This window comes from Platalea leucorodia (genome assembly GCF_965183815.1).
Source record: "Platalea leucorodia genome assembly, chromosome: Z".
NCBI lineage: Eukaryota > Metazoa > Chordata > Aves > Pelecaniformes > Threskiornithidae > Platalea > Platalea leucorodia.
In genome coordinates this window covers 64,444,710-64,460,035 of record NC_138858.1, presented here as the reverse complement: position 1 = coordinate 64,460,035, position 15,326 = coordinate 64,444,710, and the positions used below count along the sequence as shown (strand labels likewise).

Sequence of the window (15,326 nt, the reverse complement as noted above, 5' to 3'; positions counted from 1 at the left end):
GTTTCATTAAAACTAAAACAACTTTTTTTTTTTTCTTCTTAATGTAAATAGCCAGTATGTTATGTTTATTTTGTATAGATGACATGTAATAGCTGGATTTTGTAAATGTGCTGACCATGTGCAGCTTATGGTGAGTTCAGAAACATTTATGAGTTCTGAAGATCCTGAAAATCCAGTTTGCTTTCTCCCTTTGCTTTTACATCAGTTCAATCTTGTAAAAACAAACAAAACCCCAACTTTCTTCTTTAATAATGTTATCTCCCTGGAACCTTACCATTATAGAAACATTAAGAAAGAAAATACTTTTCTGCATTAAGGTAATGCTCTGAAGTGGTGTATTTCAACATGTATGCTATCCTGCATAGAAATGGCAGCAACGGTTAATCCAGATTTTTGGGTCGGCCTCCCAAAGCCCAGCTGTGCTACTGCAATCATTTTAGAAGAACACTAGCAGTGACACAGGGTCTGGGGGCTGATTCAGGATTTGTATTGCATGTTCTCCAAGAACCGCCATTACAGAATGAAACATTATATAAATGCATGGTTCAGTTAAACAGTCAGCAGAAGATACAGATTTGCACAATGACCTATAAGAAGTTAATGAACGAAGGACCTGTCATTAACATGTACTAATGCACCGTTTAAGAAACCCAACAGTCTTTTTACTGTTGTATCTAACTACATACAGTGTTTGTGAACTACAATATTTCTCCCTCAGAGAGTTACCTTAAAGGTCAGATCTTTGACCTGAAGTTTTGATTTTTTACCATATTCATTTTTCAAAGCCCAAGAAAACATAGGCAGATGTTGTCTAGAAACAGAACCTGTGGTGCCTATTATGTGTTTTATAAAATGATCTCCTGCAAGCACACAAGCCAGTTTTACAAAACAATGCCCTAAAATCCCTGTGAAGCAGGAGAGCAAGAAGCCTATAATGTCTGAAGTCAAGAGTCACTAGAAAGACCTTCTGGCTCAGCGTCCAGAAACAGACTCTGCTTGTGGCAAGAAGGGCATACTCCTTTCTCCCCACTTCCCCTGTTTTCCAATATCTTTTTATCACTTCTCCAAAATACCAGACTTGTGTTGAGCTACCTTCAATGTAGCTTCTTACAGCTTTACAAAAGCTGACAGAAGAGGTGTTGGCTAATGTACATATGAAAAGCATTACTACATACTCATCAGAAGATTAAGTGCAATAAGAAATAATAGAAAGATGATAATCCACCAGAGACAGATGTAACAAGCATGGCACTGCAGAAAATAGTCTACACAGAGATACTCCTAACCAGCTGCAATTACTTTACCTTAACACTCGTTGTGTTCACAGATAACTAAGTCTGTTCATGTGGCATCGGGAACAGCAAGCAATCCCTCTCAAGCAGGAGTTTTATTTCACTGTGATTTCTTGGCTGCATAATTACTTGGCCTTATTTCTAGCAGGTGTTTTTTCTGGCAGCCCTTCAGCTACCATCCCATATGCACTGCTTTACCTCCTTTGCATTTTTGTATCTCCATCCCTTCCCCTGCTTTGGTCATCTGTTTAAACCACCAGGGAAAGTTTTACTTGAACTTACCACCACAAGAGTAAAACAAAGTAAAGTTTACTCCATGAGATGTTATGTCAGGCTTTTAGCCTCAAGTTTAGGAAAGAGGTTATGAAAAATCATAAATTACACAATAAAATGCTACATTATGCTTGAAAGTAAGATTCCTCCTCAGCTTTGCAGGCTGAATTATCCTCCGCTAGCAGATTACATGACAAGACCTGATCCCCAGTGACCCTCTTGCTTGGGCCTTTGTTGCCCCAAATATACTGGTTTGGCTTCCTCCTCATGTGTAATTCAAATAAAGTATTTAGTGTCAGCCAGCAAGTTCCTGTCTTTAGCATCCATAAGCATTTCTGAGAATACAGACCTTGTCCCCATCCCACCTTCCCTCTTCCCTGCTGGTATTTTGGGTGCTAATTGATCCTCCCACCATGGCACAAGAAGCATGTTAAAACACTGTCCTTGTTTTACAGGATTCCATGTATTAAAGACATTCACATAATCATTCTGTTAAGCTTACAAACTTTAGTAGGGCTTGGTAGATAGTAACAAAATTTCAAATTTAGTCACAAGGTAAACCAAGAAGTCTGCTGTGCTAGTTTGACCCTCTGCTTACAAACTGACATAGATTTTGGAGTATATTCCACAATGCACCGCAGAAAAAAGCAGGCATCGTGGGGCTGCTGCTAGGGAAGTGCTGCATAGGCTGAGCTGCCAGGAGCGTGCCAGGTTTAATTCCACCATTGCTCAGGCATACGTCACCTGGGAACGGGCCACACTGCCCATGCCTTGAGTCCAACAGCTGCAGGATGACCTTGTGCACCTAACCTCAGAAACGAGCAAGGCAGAAGATTTTAAGGTTTCAATAGGATTTTAAATTCTCTGATTTTCCAACATACATGACTAAAATCAGAGAAATACACGGTCATACAGTTACAATTCAATTTACATTTCTCCCTTCATCCAACAGATTTCTATTCTTACAGTATGGTAACTCAGTATTTGTTGAATCCTTTCTTTTTCAAACAGATAAATGTGACAGGGAAAAAAAAAAAAAAGACAACCCTTAAATGCAGCCAACTTCTTTGTATTTTCCTCCACTCAACAAAATCAAAGAAAAGATGAGGTTCTTAGCTGCCTGTCAATGCCTGACCAATGCAGGAAAGAAAACCACCTATTACCTGACCCCTGGAAACAACAGAGATCAAAGAGATGTTCAAGACTGCCCTCCAGATCACAGGATGTAGAAGACCAGCCCACCGTGACTTAGACAACTATATGTTGGTACGGATAGGATACTGCTCTCATTATTTACATTAAACAGATAACAGAAGAACAGAAGAAGCACATAGACACTGAAGATGAAGCCATTGTGAATTTACGCTTTACAATAAATAAACGTAACAAAGTGTGGGCCCATATTTCAGGAGAGCGATAAAAAGCAACTGTACAATTATTGTGCAATGCACATGACTCATCAGCTGATGTTACATGTGAATAACATACACTGGCAAGCTAATTTCAGCTTATGTCACATGCAGTTAACTTTCTAGTTTCTCAGAAGTCTATCATCCAGACTTATTGAGAATACAAACCTAATTATTAATTAATAATAATCTAGCAAGTTGAAAACCTAATCTTCTGTAACAGCAATAAATGAAAATAGACATACTTCTTGCTAAAGAAGAGGAAGAGCACTGAAAGAAGATTATCCTGTGGTTTAGGTCCTGTAATAATGCTGAGGGATCATTTGCATATCTATTTTTTGCATCCTCCCTGCGACAGTTTACATAAGACAAATGGTAGGTGTGTCAGCTTGCTTTATTATAACAACACTCCTACCTGAGACCAGTGAAGCTTCTTTACAAAGATTTTTCAATTTCAGCCTGCCAATTAACAACGATTCATTGCCCTTTTTTCCATAACGTGAAGGAAACCTGCAGAAATGTCTTATTTGGTTATTATGGAAGCAAAACCAATTATTTATACCTAGTTTACAGAATTATCTTTAAGAAAAACATGGATGAAAAAAGATTAAACCTTTGTTGAGAGGACAGAAAGACAGAAACAGTAACAATAAGGAACTAATTAAATACTTTCTTTGATATGCAAATGAAAAAGCCAGGTAGGCCAAAAGAGTGCTGGAGAGAAAAACTGGGAGGAAGACAGCAGGTAATCTGATGAAGGGATACAGAAATGCTTAAAGTCAAAGGAAAAAAAAAAAAAAGCTTGGAAAAACACTGAATTCGGTGTTGCAAACATCCAGGAAATTCAAGACAGCACTTCAAATCAAAGATGACATTCTAGAGCAAGCAAAAATGCAATATTGACGAATGAAATGATTCATATTCTAATCACATTTGTGTAGAGTCACTTTTTCATGCTTGCGTGTACATATTTATTGAAATATGCCGATTCAGTTGTTTATACTTGTACATGGCCAGACACCCATCTAACAGAATATGTACTGATGGACACCAAGCTACAGGTCTCCTGAAACACTACCTAATTTAATCTTGTCTTTCCAAGCACATGTGAACATATTTGAGACAAATCCACCCCTTTTTACAAAGAGAAGCAGGGAAGTAATTCCCAAAGGCCCCTCCCCACTCCTCTGTCCCACTACTGCTGGAGAAGGAGATGCCCCTTGGAAACAGCCCCGCTCCTCATGGTGCCGAGGTGCACCCCTGCCTGCTTGCGCCCCCCAACCCAGCACCCACAGGTGCCCCACCAAAGCAATGATAATTCCCTCTCAGCTGCTGCTGAAGGTCAGCGGTGGAAAAGCCTTGCGCTGTCACGTAAGGGAGCTATAAAAAATTTAGTACTGAGCAAAACCACCCTTAGCGTCATACTGCCCAGCAAGCCTGTGGAAATGGTATAATGTATTTCCTGTGATCCATGCTGTCTTATACAGAGCAGGTACTTGAAATTTGGCAGCTTCCACGTGATCGATGAGCACATGTATGCATTCGATTTTTTAACAATTTGCAGTAATGCTTGCCAGCTTCCACCCAGCCTTTCTAGCATTGTTGTTCCTTCTGAGTACTGCAAGTTTTCTGGTAATATAAATCCTTTTGTTTTGCAGATGGTTTTTAGTGTAGCCTCTGGACATCCACCATGCCACTCTACCACAGAAGTGCAACGTTCCCCACGTTGCTTATAATGTTTCTATTATGCACATCTTCATCAGAGTCTACATCAGCAGAAGCATAAATTCTTACCAGTGTTCACTATAATTCTGCAGCCTGCAGTATAATTTGGGAATACCACGCACTGGATTTTACTCCTTTTGGGTATTCTTCTTAGGACTTGGTACTATGCTTTAATTCATCACATCTGTACGAAGTCACTGAAAGCAATGTGGTATCCCAGTAAAGGGAGGTAGGTAGTGGCCACATTTGCTCTGCAGAAACTTTATTACTGGTAAGAGCGCAGTCCTGCTAAACTAAACATACTTGATCTAAAAATCAATGAGGAAAGAGATGGGGAATACCGATGTGTCATTTCAGAATCAATTTTCAGAGCAGTATTAAAATTATATTGATATACAATTTTATGGTTGACTGGAATACATGTATCTAGGGATTAATGACAAGCATGTTAGGCAACAAGTGGAAACAATCAATCTCCTACAAAAACAAACAAGTGAGCATTTCATCACAGAATGGAAGGACTAGGCTTCAGGTTTGATTTTTCAATGTGTAACAAAACACAGGGCCAGATTTCTCTGAATCCAGCAAGGGAGACAGCTGTTGCACAGCTGCAGTGGTAAAAAAAGAATCAGAAATACCCAGCAACCCACTTTGAACAAACAGAGGACTCATCCAATGCCAGAGGATGCTAGACTGTGATAGTCACCGATGGCACACATCTCTTCATGCAAGAATGCCCATATCTTAAATTCTTGGTCAGCATTGGCCGCTGCCCTGGCAGGTGAGACCTCTCAGCTAAGAGTGAGGAAGGGCTGCACACCCTTCCTGAGCAGCGCAGCTCGCAGAGCCACTCCAAGTCTTGCACTGTAACAACTCCTGAAACTTGTAACTGAGAGCGCCAGGGGGTGGAAGAATCAACACGAAAGAGGAACCAAACAGTACAAGAAACGGGTACTTTACCAGCTCTCTGACCCTGAAACTAAAGTCTCTTTCTCTTTTGTTTTTCTTGGATACGGTAATCCAGTGCAAAGACTATTCCTGCAATTTTAAATGCAAGCTGTTCTCATGACTCCTTGTGATCAAGAAAATTTGAAATCTTATCCACTTTAACAAACTTACGTTTTCCTCCCCCACACTCTAAATTGACTAGTTCTCCTATTCTTAGCTTTACTTCCCTGCTTGCCTCCTACACAGGCCACCCTACCCATCCTCCAACCTTGCCTGAAATCTGAGCAGGTAAAGTCTGTTTCTTGCTTCCCTTATCTCTGATTGGTAAGTGCACTTTGTTTTATGCTAATCAATCTAAACAGTTACTCTAAAATTTGCAATATTTAGCCATCATTTAATATTGCTACTATAAATACTATTTCTCCACACTGTGGAGTTGGTTGCATTTCAGTATGAGGTGAATCTAGAAACATATAAAATAGCTTGCAACAGGCCTGCTAAATCAATTTAGCCATCCAAACCAGTAAAATTTTATATTACTTTATTGGTTCCCAATGTTTTGTTCTCTTTCTTTCTTCATGTTATGTTTGCATTTGCTTTTTAGGTAATTCTTTATAAATATTGCTGTATCAGAAAAATCCATCACTGTTTTTAGGGTCATTTTCATTCTGCCCCTAGCTGGCTTTTATCTAAAACTCTTATATCACATCTCACCTGTGGGCTGCATCCTGTTACATCATGTACAGTCTCAGGCAAAGACACTGCCCTATATAAATAAAAGATCTGTTCCAATGCCAGTATATGTGAATAATTTTTTAAAATATTTCGTTCTATATAATGATTGTTAATTTATCTAAAATTCTTTGGTTGTCATGGAGATTTTTTCTGTACATATTCACATAATTCTTATGTAAATTCTTATATTTCATTAAAATGAAATTAAAATATTTCTACAAGGTAAAGTGAGACTGAAAATTAGCAGAAACGGGAAAAGAAAATTACATCACTCTACTCAACAGCAAAAAGGGTTCCACAAGGAACGCTTTCTCAATGAGTGATTCACAAATCTATTGGCTCGTACCTGTACCGAGATGATTCCAATTCCTTGTTGCTTTGATGCATTTGTTTAGTTAAAAAGTAAGGTTTCTCTCTAAATATTTATGTATTTCCCATACTACAGCACTGAAGAGTAATAAATATAAAAAAGAATCTCTGATTCAGTTTGCTGATTCTCCTTTATTTTACAACCATTTTCATAATTCAGTGCAGACTAGCTGTTACTGTCACAAGTGACTCAAACTGCCTGCCCATGAGCTGCAGAAGGATAGTGGGAAATACAGAACTGGGTTTGGATCTGACTCCAAGTCAAACAGACTAGATGTTTTTCTTCAATACCTTGTTTAGAAATGAAATGCAGCATTGCAGTAATTCAGGAAAACTGTTTTCCCTCCATCGTTATTATGTAAGAGGCAGTTTCTGATAAACGTGGCAGGCAGGATAATTTAGAGAAAGACTGCTTATTTGTTAAATCTTATACTAGGGTTTCTTTTCCTCTAACTTTCTTTCTACTTCCTACTCAGGATTTCTATAGCACCCACAGAACTAGAAAAATCTTGTAGGAAAATCAGTAATTGCACATTAAAAGCCTGGGTAAGACTAAATAAATGGCCACACCTTCAAAAGCAGCAATCACTCAGGTGTCTGCAGTGAAATCAGTAAGATCACTTCAGTGCCCATCATGTTCAAAAAGACAGGTTCATCTTTCAGGAGCTTAATTTCAGTAGACATTTTTAAAAATAATACACTTTGTTTCTAGAGGTTGTGAAACCACAGTGCTCATAAATTAGCAGCTCAAACTTCTCTCTGGAACAAAAGTTTCTGTGTGACTGACTGTGTGAGGCACCACGACAAATTGAATTATTTCAGCATTTTACAGCTCCTGTCTGGTGAACAACAGGGAGGGGGCAAAGGGAAGAATCACTGGCAGCTTGCAAAGGAGGCAGTGGTCTGGGGAGGGCGAAAGAGCAGCACTGAAGGCACTGATGAAGCCGCCCTGCCAAGAACCGGTGAGGCTTCCACTGGAATTCTTCATCTAGCTAAGAGCATCACGTTATAAGAAAGATGTGGGGATGTGGAGGAACTTCAATGGACAGTAATTGAGACATAGAAAACACGACTGGGAAAAAAAGACTACAGGAACTGAGAACATACAGGATGGTTGAAGGATACTACCTGAGCTCAGGTGAAAAACTGCCTGCTCCAGCCCTCCATGCCAAACCAGCACAGCTGTAGATGCCATGATGTTTTAAACATGTTGCCCTGCAGCTCATTCTGGCATATTGCTTACTTCCCAATAAGAGTGAAACAAACAGCCATCAAATTCTGAAACTGGGCACTGCTTGCATAACATACATTGTGCTTATATCCATCTATGTCACAATCCGCAAGAGTATTCACATTATCATTATTCAGTTCAAGAATATTTCAGGTTCACCTGTGTCCTGGTTTCAGCTGGGATAGAGTTAATTTTCTTCTTAGTAGCTGGTATAGTGCTGTGTTTTGGGTTTAGGATGAGAATAACATTGATATACTGATGGTTTGGTTTTTGCTAAGTAGTGCTAAGCTGTTGCTAAATAGTTGCTAAGTAGTGCTTACACTGGTCAAGGACTTCTCAGCTTCCTGTGCTCTGCCAGGTGCACAAGAAGCTGGGAGGGGGCACAGCCAGGACAGCTGACCCAGACTGGCCAAAGGGCTATGCCATACCATAGGACATCATGCTCAGTATATAAACTGGGGGAAGAAGAAGGAAGGGGGGACATTTGGCATGATGACGTTTGTCTTCCCAAGTAACCGTTACGCATGATGGAGCCCTGCTTTCCTGGGAATGGCCAAACCCCTGCCTGCCGATGGGAAGGAGTGAATGAATTCCTTGCTTTGCTTTGCGTGCGCAGCTTTTGCTTTACCTATTTAACTGTTCTATTTTATTTATACTTCAATTATTAAATTGTTCTTATCTCAACCCACGAGTTTTCTCCCTTTTACCCTTCCGATTCTCTGCCCCATCCCACCAAGGGGGGAGTGAGTGAGCAGCTGTGTGGTGCTTAGTTGCCGGCTGGGGTTAAACCACGACAACTTGTTACAGTCCTCCTTTGGTGCCCTTGGCACCTCTTACAGTGCATGGATGTGTGATACATTCCTTAATCCAGTGGTTAAAGTTCAACATTGAACTGAGAAGTACCTTATCTGAAAAGGATCTGCTTTTCAGGCTTTCATAAAAAAATCAACTTAATTATCATTTAGGACAAACATTTTGGTGCTCTGAATATTTATGATAACTGTACTTCTTCCTAAAACATTTTGGCTTCCCTTTATACTCTTGTCATAATGTACCTAGAAAAAGCAAAGAGAAACAAAATGTACAAAGCACTCACATCCTAAGTGATTTTATAATTTCAGGAAAGGTGTTGAGTCAAGGCATAGATGATACATCATTAGCTCTTGGGTTGGTCAGAGACTTCCTTTATACATATATGTAGGCTACAGCTATATAGGCTGTAGGTATATATATGTCAATTTGTCACCTGCACAGAGCTGTTAAAACATCTCTGCATTTCAAACAAATATGAAAGCTAAATTTGTTGATAATTGAGGAAACCAGCTATGGCTTGATCATCTTCCTATTCAATTTAACAGGTGTATCTCTCCTAGTTTGTCTGGCATCCAGACCATGTATGTCTATATTAGAGTGGTGAGGCTGTAGCAGAAAACCAAGAATATGTATGTCAGAGATGCTCTAGTCTTGGTATTAACAATACCTGACAAAATAAAGAACTTCACGGGCACTGATGTGTCTTACCTCCAAAAGGCTTGCCCAGTTCTCAGAGTGAGCTAGTAATCTACAGGCTGGTCCCAATTAGGACATACCCACGCTAACAATTCCTGCAAATTTATCTTGAACAATAAAAAAAAAGGCAAGAGAATATTTTAAATTAAAATGTTATAAGTGAAAAACCTTCCACAGTGGAGTTAAGAACTAGGCAAGCTTTAATGTCACATCAGTTCACATTTAGAGAGTGGCAGGAAGCCAACCAGTATTATAATTGCAGCATCATCATTGCTTGAGTCGTTTAGTCATTTATAAAGCTGCAAGTGTGTTCCCTCTGGCACCTGGTGTTTCACCTAATTCTAAGTGCATACATTGACCACACTGTAAGTAGTATCCTATGCACAAACATTTACAAAAAATCAGTTGTGTCTCTCATCTTGAAGAGAATATTGTAGTCAGCAGATACTGACTTAGAGTAATTATGTCCAGTGACAGAAAATAAGGCACTGACCCCAAAAAAGTGTAAAGGCGTTATTAAAACTCTGTACAGGAAGGAAATAGCAAATTATATTGGAAAGGCTACAAATGAGCATTACCACACTCTTCCTTATTCTTAAACTACTGTTTTTTATCATTACTGCAGCTGAAATCAAGAGACACTAAATGAGTTATTATGACATCAAGGAGCACTTTTACCACAGCTAATTTGCGTGTTGTCTTCTGATTTCAGAGAATAGGGCATAGCTGGGATAGTCAAGCCAGACCTTTTTTTTTTTGCCAGTCCCGAGTGAGGGGACTGTAACTTGCTCATGTGAAATAGAGAGTCCAAAGGACTGCTCTGACCCCTTTTCAGAAGACAGACTGCCATCACATAATGAGACCAGAGCTCCAAAACAAATAAAAGATGCTACTCTGCCACAAGTTTATAAAAGACCCCCACTTTAGTGACTGATTAATTCCTTGAATCTTTTTGATGTCCCTTAGCAATTCTAATTTCCATAAGCAGAAAGAAGAAGGTGTACCTGAAGCGTGGGAAGGCTTCAGGAAATTTTGTCCATAAGCAGTAATCATTCCTGCATCTCTTAAAAAGGCACGTTCTTTAGAACAAGTAATTAATATTTTCGTTAATGTACGCTCCATAAAAGAAGATAGTATCAGCTTGAATTTGTATTTCAGAGGAAATCATATGAAATCTGAAATGGAAGTGAGTAAAGAGACTGTCAGCCATAAGCAGTATTTTTAGACAATGTTCTGTGCACTTAATGATGAAGGAAAAAACAGAAGAGTTTGTGGTCAAGATGCCAAAGTACAGACAAGGAGAACATGTGGATTAACATTATCATTTGAAGTTGAAAAAAGGAAGAGTCTAACAAAAACTATTCTTATCAATCTGCAGGTATTCTGACTACAATAAAGTTAAAGTAGAGGTGACTTTTTTGCTGAAATTAATATTTGGAAAAGTGATATATTGGTGATTCAGCTGAAAGGCAACTGATATGAATAAAATCGGCATGGAAAAGACCAACTTGAAAAAAAGTTAGCCCATAAGAGACAGATATTACAGACTTATTACTGCCTGTAACAATAAAGAGGTCAATTGTTAGAAGCAAAGCCAGATCAACAAAGTGACCAAGAATCTGACTAAATACACCATGCAATAGAAAAGAAAGTCAAAGTTAACAGTACCAAGAAATTACATTTAAGTAAAGAACAATGAAGGGACAGAGGGAAAAAAGAAGAGGCAAGAGAAAAATATAACTGAACCAAGCTTAAGAAGACTCATCATTATTTTAAAAGGGAAGAACTATGAAGAAAATTGAAGAGGTAATAATCAAAGGGGTTAACGCAAAAAAGGGAGGCCACTGGCTACTTATCTAAGCAAATCGTTGAACAGTCTAAGGTTTACTGATTATTAATAAAAATGTGTTAAAAAAGCAATTAGTTTGACACACACTTTGCCTATGTAAATGAGATTAGTCTATTTTTTTTTTTCCAGGAAAGCTACATCAATTTTTGTGGTGTCAATTCATTCTACATTCCCTTGCGGTCACTGCATTTAAACTCTTTTTTCCACTGTGATTTTTAATTCATATTAAAATGTTTGTTTGTTTCCATTTATTTGAGCTCAAATTCAGTCCCATCTGTCTGAAAGTACCTAGAGGGTTAATTCCATCAACTCTGCCTCTAGCTTTCTCCTGTTAAATGGAGAAGAGCTGTAATGGAGAGAAGCTTTCTGATTATAAATCTGCCTTTTAAAAGCATCCACATAAGGTTTATTACTTTATTCTGTATGCATAATATGATCTCATCCAAAAACCTAATAAAACCAAATTTCATTATGTCTTTCCATCACTCAAACTTCTTATGTAAAACGCGTCTATGGTCTGAACTACGGCTCTGCAATGCTCTTCATAAGAAGACTGGGTGAGAAGGAAGACGCAAGAGAGGGATGAAAATTGACCTCTGCCTGCCGCTTTGCTCCCAGTCCTGAAATTTCCTGTCCACAAGTGTAGTGGAAACATGGTCCTTTAAAGACTGTTCAAATGTTAGAGTGATCACTCCACCACGCATTTGAACAGCTGTGCTGATTTTGCATTTTGTTTTTCAGCTAGCTCCTGCCTGTGTGATGGCACCCTGCCACAGTATCACGGCAGTGTGAACAATGTGGCTGTCTGCTGTTGGGCACACTGCTGCTGGGGCACTCAGAGCCATACCAGAGGGTCATCCCTTGGGACTCTGTCAAAACACTGCTGGTTTAAATGCACTTCAACCATGCATGTCTGTTTTAAACATGCAGGAATGAAAGAGGACGGCCAAGCAAATGTCAAAGTCGTATGTGCCAGCACTGGGCTGGAGACGTAGCATCTGGAAAGAACTAGAATACCAGTTAATTTAGACCTACTGCAGTTTTCTCTTCGTCTTGGTCAGTTCATCCATTAGTCTGTCTTACTTCAAAGGCTCTTTGTGACTGCTCACTTACTGGGTTGGCAAAAACCAGCATGCAAACTGGCAATAAATATTCTAATTTACACAAACTTCTCCAATTTAGTGTAGACTTATATTTGTTGTGTTTGGGATGGTGGAATATTGCATGTCAGGATATGGCCTACAATGTGATTTATGAAGTCTGGGAAACAGATTTCTTTTTAAAAATATAACTAAAACCAACCTGATTTCAGCTATATTCAGATGTGTAACTGATACTTTTGTTTGAATTTATCTCTTTTTGGGTAACACAATTGAAAAAAAGTCATAATGAAAGCTTGTTTTAGCAATCATGTGGATGATTTGACAGAAATATTAAATATGGTGAAGGAAGTGAATAATTTTATTACCCAGAACTTTTATGTTAGAGTGGCATGAAACCAGCAGCACATCAACAATGCTAATAGGATTCTAGAAAACTAATTGGATCTTGGGTATTTATGAAATCATCTTCATGGTAAGAGGAATGTGTAGGTGAAAGGACTTAACTCGTCTGCAGCTCAAATACTGTTCAAAAGGAGAATGGACATCTGGGATGGCAGAAAACTAGAGCAATAAAACAGTTGATATAAAAAGTACCAGCATTTTACCAGAATTAGCAGTAACAGTAACAGAAACAAATATGTTTACACTAAGGAGAGCAGATGCGTGTAACAGATCTAGTCGTATCATTTGCTGACAGCTAATTTGAAAGAGGTGTAAGAGTAACTCCACCAGAGTACAAAAGTTGCTCTGCTGCCTGTGTATGGATGGTGGTTTACAAAGTCATGTAGCTAGGCACCAAGCCCATATGGTTCAACAAACTCTTGGGGTGGTCCCTGGCCACATCTGGGTCCTGCTTGCCCACACGCTCTCTATACAGGGTCTTGTCTCGAGGACAATGATACGGTGGTTCTCAAGACAGGGTCACAGCTCTCCCTCCATGTGTGACACAACGCCACTGCCCAGCAGGAGATCTTCCAGGGTTGTTGTGCTTTCTCCTGGGACAGCAGTCATACAAGCACAGAGGAAAGACTGCACAAGGCCTCTCTACAAGTCAAGACATTTCCTTCATGCATGCTAAAAAGATGTATGGATCAAAAAGATTAAGCATAAGAGGGGAAGTCTGCCCTAAGGCAGAAAGTTTTACCCTTGCTAAAACTCAGAGGGCAGCTGTTATATAGCACAATGCAAGTGTTAATCCTTCAGCCCAGCCGAAAGAGAAGAAAGGGACAGCTAATGCTTAATTGGACTGACTAGTGCAAAACATCCTGGCTGCATATTTCTATTAAATTATTTTTGGTTGAAGGTTCAAGAGTGAAGTAATACTCCGATTGCTAGCTTAACAGCTGAAAATAGCTTTTTATGGGTTTTGTTTCATTGATTGTTTTTTTTCCTAAATCACAGATCAGAGAGGACTGTATTGCCAAAGTTTCTGGTTCTGTTGTATATGGAGAAAAGGAAGATGCTGAATTCAGAAGACCTCCATAGCATTAGTGCTCATTTGTAACATCACAAGGGGGCACTGCAATTCTAGTAAGTGACTAAACGGCTCTGCTTCTCCGCAGGCAATGCCAGACAGCTCGTCTTAGCCAAACTACTGGAGAAAGCATACAATTTTTGGGAAAGATCAGTCTGAGAGCTCAGATCTCGTAATCACTGCTGAGTACAGATTACAGAATGTTGAAAATGTCATGATATTAAATCCTAGTTCCATCAAATAATGCAATTCCCCATCCTGGATCCCCTGGAGCCTTTTATCTTCAGTTCTTCTACCACACAAATCGTTGCTGGTCAGGAACCAACCATTTCACTGGTATATTTGTGTTTTCTCTTTACAAACTCTTTGCATCAAAGACTCCTGTAGAGTATCCAGCCTTCCTGAAAAACACCCAATCTGAAACCACGTGGATATATAAAGGGTTATGTGAAAGTTAAGGCATCTTGTGCAAGGTCCTCTCTAGCTCAGGACTGGCTACTCGCTGGTTGTTCAACTTGCAGCATGTTTCTCCTGATTGCTTTGGCTGAATATTGAGAGAGTATCCGCCATTCTTCTGTCAAACTAAAGATGTTACAAGATGAGTTGCTTTTGTTGTTATTGTTCAGAAATAGTTCATCTCAAGGTTGTAGCTATGACCATGGTACAAAAAAAGTATGCTTTTGTTTTCTCAAGTCAAAGATACTTTCAGACTGAGTCTTTAAGGCGTATTTGTATAACAGTCCTCTAAAATACTAAACTTTAATTACAGAAGAAGGAAGATCAAATAACCTGTCCTTACATGAGTTGGAAACCACCAATGCCAGTGAATTAACTGATTTACTCAAGCCAGTATCAAATGCTCTTCGTATCTTCCCTTGCTCTAAAAACCCAAATCCCTACTTGTAAAATATCGCCCCAACACTATTACAGAATTATTTTGCTTTATGCATATGCACCTACACCACAAGCATGTGCAGCCTTACAAGCAATACCTTCAGAACTCAATAGTTGTCTTGCAGAATCTTTCTAACAAAAAGAGAGATTTTATAAATACAATGAATACCAAAGAGAATTTATTGCTTGCTATTCTGCTTACCAAATTTTTATCTGACATAACGCTATCCTCCTGTCAGGCTGATTGCTACCTACCATATTTATGATGACCTGTCAATGCAATTTTGCCAGTTTTTCCTGCCTTTTGTCTGCTCTAGCACTCTCTGGTGCTACGCACCTGCTGAGCACCTTCCTTCAATAGTGTGTGCTCTTCAGAATCTACTGACAATTTCCTCAATTTTCAACTCATGTATCCTTTAAAAAAAATAATCTGATAATCACATTTCCAAACACATTTTTAAGCCAATTCCTGCAGATATTTACTCATGTGAATAAACCATATGCTGATGAAAGAA

The 15,326-nt window shown here is 39.1% G+C and overlaps 1 protein-coding gene across 1 annotated transcript in view; it reads right to left on the bottom strand.

The window, feature by feature from the left end:
* Positions 1–15,326, bottom strand: part of CAMK4 (calcium/calmodulin dependent protein kinase IV) — a gene marked incomplete at its 5' end in the record, with an annotated part of 172,674 nt that overhangs the window by 59,648 nt on the left and 97,700 nt on the right. The window lies entirely within an intron of this gene.